At 43.6% G+C, this 6,709-nt stretch overlaps 1 pseudogene; it reads right to left on the bottom strand.

The window, feature by feature from the left end:
* Positions 1 to 6,709, bottom strand: part of LOC129666572 (60S ribosomal protein L13a-like) — a 19,118-nt pseudogene that overhangs the window by 224 nt on the left and 12,185 nt on the right.

Here is a 6,709-nt window from a genome sequence, read left to right as displayed (position 1 = left end):
TGTGTGTGTGTGTGTGTGTGTGTGTGTGTGTGTGTGTGTGTGTGTGTCTGTGTCTCTGTGTGTATGTGTGTGTTACATATTTTTTACTAGGCTTTTGCAACTAGTTACATCCAGATTGGTTTTAGGTCATGGGCAATGTGTGTTGCTAATATGGCCAAGCACAGAACAAACCAGCCATGGAGTTGACAATGTTCACATAAGCTATTGGGGAATACACACTCTCTCTCTTTCTCACACACACACACAGCCATGCACAGTGTCACACACATGCTCACTCACACACACATGCACACACACTTTACAATTTCTTTTCTTTTCTTTTTTTTTTACAAATTTAAAAACATTAGGAAAACAGTAAAAGCTTGAAGAGATTATAGGCACCACCAACAAACCAACCTCGGGGCTATGTCCAAAGTCTCTGTGAGATTCTTTTCTCACAGTTTAGCCTCAGATAGCCACACCATATTTTGTATGTATTGTCTAAATCTTTTGTTCATTTCTTCATGTGCTTGACAAGTCTATAGCTAGGTTGAGGTAACTTGGATAGATGGAGTACCTATTTCTCTCCTTTCTGTCTGCCTCCCTCCCACCCACCTTCTTCTCACTTCTTTCCTCCCTACTTGCTACTTCCATCCAACTTTCTTTCTTTCTTCCTGTCTGACCACTTCCTTCCTGAATATTCCCTTCTAACTCCCTCCTTCCTATCTAAAGCAAACAACTGGAAACACTAGTGCAGATTTTCATATCTCTCTCCTTAAAAGATTCAATCACTAACAGGTAACTGCAGTTTCTGTTCGAGGCAAAGCAGCTGCTTCTCAAAGAAGCCACTGAAGGAAAAACCTCTCAGTTAGCTGCCACCATCATGTTTAGCTCATGATTTCAAGAAAGTGCCATCCAGAAAGCAAGAACGATCTTCCTCTAGGAATTCCTAGTTCAGCTGTCCAGTAAACGCTCTACTGCTGTTCCGACCAGGCTATCCCAGCGTCTCAGTGTGCCCTGAGAACAGGCCACCTTCTAGAACTTTGTAGCTGCATTGTGTGGGGACAAACACTCCTACCTCACCAAAATCTCAACAATGGAGTCATGAATTTGAGCTCCGCCCTGTAGCTCAGTTGATGTTGCAGTGGGCACAGAAGGCTGTGAGCTGTGTGAAGGGAGTTTGTACTTCATCCCAGAAACCGTTTTTCCTTTTTTATGAGGTCGAGCTCTCAGTACTTGTTTAAAGGAGAGCTATTTACAGGCTTGCAAACCACATGCTGGAGAAAAGGAAATTAAAGGATGCTCTTAAAAAAAAAGCCGGCTGAGGAGTTGCATTTCAAGAGTCCAAATAATGCACAGGCATTATCTCCTTATTTCTCAACACATCAGTGCCTCCTCCTGAGGCCCTGCAGAGATGGGCACTGAGGTCCTGGAGAGCTCTGCTTGAGAGGCATTGAGGAGGTCACTTCCTCGGGTGCTGGCTCCTGCTCTGGCTGATGCTGAGCACTGAAGAAAAAGAGATGGGAAAGAGGAGTTGAGATAGAACTGCAGGGTGGGGTGGGCCCACTGATTCTCACTTGGTGATTTGCATCTCATTTAAGACTTGGGGGGTTTTAGTCCTTGTGGAAAGATGTGTGGGCTACTATTATTCTTGGAATACAGCCAAATAACCACTGTATTGGTATGCTTTATGTAAAATAAAACTGTAGTAGATTTTGAAATAACAACACATTGATAAGTAAAAGTCAGTTAAAGTTCAGAATGTCCTCCCAAAACCACCATCAAAGGGTTTTTAATTTGTATTTCTGGTCCTATCTTAGTCTTTTGACACCCCTTAAGCCTGGGTAGGGAAAAAAAGCTTGTCTTTGCCTTAAGCCCCAGGTTACCTTTCAATGTTTGATGAAGAAGGTAACCTGACCTCCTCTTAGCCCAGGGCAGCGCCCAGCACTCCAGCACTTACATGTGGTGTTAATAAATGATGCTGTCGAAGATTCTGTTTTCACACAAATGAACTCAACATTTCTCAATGGGAACAAAACAAGTCCTGTTCTCCCTGCAGCCTTGGATGACCCCACTGCTGTCTTGCATGACTGGTGATGGAAGTTACCAGAGCATCCTCGTGCCTGCTGGCACTTGGCCTTGCTTGAAGTGTAGTTGCTAATCTGTTGTTGAAAACTGTGATTCTGCTCATTGGATGATGGGAGGACAGGGTTAATGAAGGACAGCATTGGCTGTACAGAGGACACCAACCATGTCTCCCAGGCTGCCTGGCTTGTGTTCCGCTCCTGGTATAGCAGAGTGGGCAGGAAGGCTCTGTCTTGGGTGCTGCGCTTCAGAAGACCTTGCCTGTGCTAGCCGTCAGTAGAAAACCTTTTTCAGAGAGCAATGCTTCATTGTGGTGGCTCATTTTCTGCAAACACACTAGTGGTTTCTTTAATATCACCACATTAATGTTGCAAATTCTTAGACTTCAATCCGGAACGACAGAACCCAAAACTCCGAGGGAAGACCACCATGGAGTGTCAGCAGACTCTGAGGATTCTGGCACTTCCACATATGTTAGAGGCTTGTTCCAATCACACCATCTCTCTGAGGGTCCAGTGACATGCTGGGTCCTACCTCCCAGGCCTACACAGGTCTCTCTGTCCTGCAGCTGAGACAGACAGAACTCCAGCAGGAAGGCTGATGGCTAGAAGAGAGCTTGAGTTAGTGATTCACAATAATATCTTGGTTATGAAAGTTGTTATCTGCGTACACTTACACTTTTTATTCCTCTTTTTTTCAGTGCTGGATATTTAACTCTGGTGTATATTGGCAAGGACTCTACCACTGTGATGAATATCAAATATTGAGGATCAAAATTTCATTTCTAAGTAAGAAGACATACTATAGTTTTTAAATAGTTTATTTGTTCGACTTAAAATTTACATGTTTAAGGCGTGGCTAGCAGGCCTCTGTGTTTACTCCTACCCTGGTACCTGCTGCTGGAAGTATTTCATTCACTCTTTCCACATTTGCATATTTTTATTACCATTGCATACTAATTTATTTCTGCCTATCAGTAAAATTGATGCACTGTTTATACCTTCTTTGCTTCTTTTAAACTTATTTTCATTTCTCTCTCTGTTTATGTGTGTACTCTTGTGTTACTGCATACATATGGAGGTGTGAAGACAACTCTCAGGTCTCTTTCCATGACGCAAATTCCAGGGATTAAACTTGGGTTTTCAGCCTTAGCAGCAAGCATCTGATGGGCCATCTCACTACCGAAGGATGAGACCTTTTTAGTCTTTTTGGGACAGGGTTCTGCTACATTGCCTTGGTGCTGGCTTGGAACTCATGATGTAGCCCAGTCTGGCCTCAAACTTGCAATCCTGCTGCCTCAGCCTCTCAAGTGCTGGGACTACAATCTTTTGCCACTATACCTGGTTTTCCTGTTTTGTCACAGCTGATTTACTTTGACAGATTCAGTGAGTTTTTTTCTGTTAATTTTATCAATTTCTGCCCCCACGGGAGGTTTATATTGTCTGCCTGTTGCCTGGCACACCTACCTGTTTATGTATAGGTCTTGTAATTTTTTTGTTGGGAAGCAAACATGTTTTAGTAAACTCTAGGCACTGGACCTCCTTCCCAGGGCTTGTGGTTGGCAATACTTATTTGGTTAGTGGTTTCCTGGATTATTTTAATGACCCCTATGCCTTTGCTAAGCTCCTGGCATTGCTCCTTAGGGACAGGCAGTTTTGGGATGCCCATAGTCACCCTGAAAGGAGCAGATGGTTGCCAACATGGTTCACTCCTGAGCTGACCATACCATCTTTTAGTTTATAATTGGCACTGACTATGCTACTCTATCTTCACAATGCCCCAAAAGCTTAAACTTCCCTACAGACAAGCGTAGTTCTATGCTTTCCTTCAGGAGGCAGTTTCTTAGGTCACTGTTGGAAAGCGCTCTGATCCTAGAGCTGTCGCACCATGCATCCCTCTTCTTGCTGTCTCTTGAAAGCTACTCTGCTTTCACAGAGCCCTCACCAAATCACACATCTCCTGTCAGCTGCCCCATTATAATCTCCTCTGTTTGGGCAGCTCCCGGCCTCTTGAGCATCTCTCCATTCTGCTAGAAACGAAGTCTGTCCTCTTGGAAAAGGATTAGGAGCTATCTGTTTTCCAGTCTCCCTTTTTCTGCCAGGCAGAATCTCTGAGCCAGGTCTGAGTAGCCTTTTTTATTTTTTCTCCCCTTTTGGTCTGAGTGATATGACTCCTTTAGGGGTTGAGTCTTGGGTTGAGGCAGGGCAGTATCTTCAGGTTTCCTTGGCTTGCTTCCTCCAGCATGGAACCAGCTGGCCATTTGGGTTAGGAGTGATGGGGGCTTGCTCCCTTTCAGTGTTACAGCACCAACGGTAAGGCTATCAGCTGTAACTCAGGGTTGAAATGAGGCCACTCCTTTCCACTATGCTCAGCCATGGCAGCCACATGCACTGGTAGAAGAGGAATGCATGCCTGCTCTGGGAAATAGCCTTCTGGCTGAGACTCAGGTGACAGCAGGGCTCTGCTCTGAGTCTTTCAGTCTGGAATGGAGCTTCTGCCTCCTTGAATGGGTCAGTGTAGAGAAGGGAGTACTCTTGGCTCACAGACCACACTTTCCTTTTTAGTACTGAATTTTAATTAATTTTTCTCGAATAGGTATGTCATCATGTGTTGCACATGTTTATGCTTTTAATGGTTGTTTTAGCAACTGCTTCTCTCAAATTTCACCGACTGCAGCTCTGCAGAACACCTTATATCATGATGCCAGAGGTTGATCTTCATATTGATTGATGTGAGCATTCTATTGAGTACCAACCATATGCCATGTGCTATGCTCTTAGGAACACACTGGCATCCAACCTGTTTGTGATCTAAGCAGCAGCTATTTGCCATGGGGAATAACTTAGTAAATCTTTTCTAACCCATGAAAAGCAGAGATGCTTGTTTGTTTCTTTTTTCTTTTTGTTTTTGGCAGATAAATTGCTGGAACACCTTTGTCTTAATTAGAGTTACTATTGATGTCATAAAACACAATAACCAAAGAAAGATGGGGAAGAAAGGATTTATTTGGCTTACGCTTCCACATCATAGTCCATCACTGAAGAGAGTCAGGACAAGAACTAGATCCCGGAGTCAGGAGTTACAGAGGGGTGCTGCTTACTGGCTTGTTCTCCATGGCTTGCTCAGCCTTCCTTCCTTCCTTCCTTCCTTCCTTCCTTCCTTCCTTCCTTCCTTCCTTCCTTCCTTCCTTCCTTCCTTCCTTCTTTCTTTCTTTCTTTCTTTCTTTCTTTCTTTCTTTCTTTCTTTCTTTCTTTCTTTCTTTCTTTCTTTCTTTCTTGGCACAATCTTTATTGGCCTTGCACCAGGAGTCCATTCATCTGCCTTGAGGACCTCCGTGAACTTTCTGATTTTCTTCTCCACGTTCTTTTCATCCAATTTCAGTAGCCTTAACAGTTGCTTCTTCTGATCTTGTGGATGTTGGCCTTTTCCTTCTGTTTATCTTTCAGAGTGGCTGTCACTGCATGGTACTTCCACCTGATGAGCCAGATGCTCCAGGTAAGCAAACTTTCTGGTAGGCTTCAGCCATACAACCTTGAGGGTAGCAGAGACCACCATTCACTTTCTCTTGTCATGGGGTGGAGGAATCCCATCCACCACCTTGAGGCATTCCAGGGCAGCCTGGCCTCTCTTGGTCTTGTAGGTTAACATGCCTCTTATGGTACACCAAAGTAAATAAATAAATGAATAAGTAAGTAAGTAAGTAAGTAAGTATAAATAAACAAACAAACAAACAAACAAATAAACAAACAAATAAATAAATAAATAAAAATGAGTAAAAAAAAAAAAAAAAGGAGGCTTGGGGCTGGAAGTGGTAGGGCCTCAGGAGGACTTGGTGTTCATCTGTTTCCAGAGAAAAGCCAAATACTTTAACTTGTTTCTGTAAAAATCTCTAGAAATGTTGATGCCCTCCCAGCATACAACCACCACCTTTTGGCCAAATAGTACCCATTTGGCTGAAATGGCTTCCAGGTGGCCCACCCAGCCCATCCAGCACTAGAACTTGCTCCTCTACCACCTTTGGCAGCTACCTGGGACTTAGCATGTTTCTTATAAAACCCAGGACCACATCCCAGTGGTGGCCTCACCTACAATGGTCTAGGCCCTCCCGTATTAATCACTAATTAAGAAAATGCTCCCACAGGTTTACATTTAGCCCCATCTTATGGGGACCTTTTCTTCACTGAGGTTCCCTCTTCTCAGATGATTTCAGCTTGCATTAAGTCGACATGAAACTATCTCGCACAAACTTGCTGCTTGAAACTCTCCTAGAGTTTCTAGATGGGACTGCAGGCATTGGTCTCACCCGGAACTCAGGTCACGAGATTGTAGACTGAATAACTGACCCTCCAGCAGCAACAATGCCCGAGCCCAAGTGGTCTGTGTGTATGGCCAACTATAACTAGCATTTCTCCAAATTAAATTCCACATAGAATCCAGTGTCTATTCAAGGACAAGTGATAAACTATAATAATTTAGTATCAGCTAATACTCCACTGCTGCAGTGCCTCAGTCCTTAAGCCTGGCTGAACACTTTTCAATGTGGGGACTCTGCTTCTCATATCATGACTGTAAAAATCTAAACTCATTTATGGTCAGTGTTCTTCTTCTTCTTCTTCTTCTTCTTCTTCTTCTTCTTCTTCTTCTT

The sequence above is a fragment of the Psammomys obesus genome, unplaced genomic scaffold (genome assembly GCF_907164565.1).
Source record: "Psammomys obesus unplaced genomic scaffold, mPsaObe1.curated_primary_1811, whole genome shotgun sequence".
NCBI lineage: Eukaryota > Metazoa > Chordata > Mammalia > Rodentia > Muridae > Psammomys > Psammomys obesus.
Note: the sequence above shows the minus strand (reverse complement) of the source record. Positions and strands in the feature narration are given on the sequence as shown.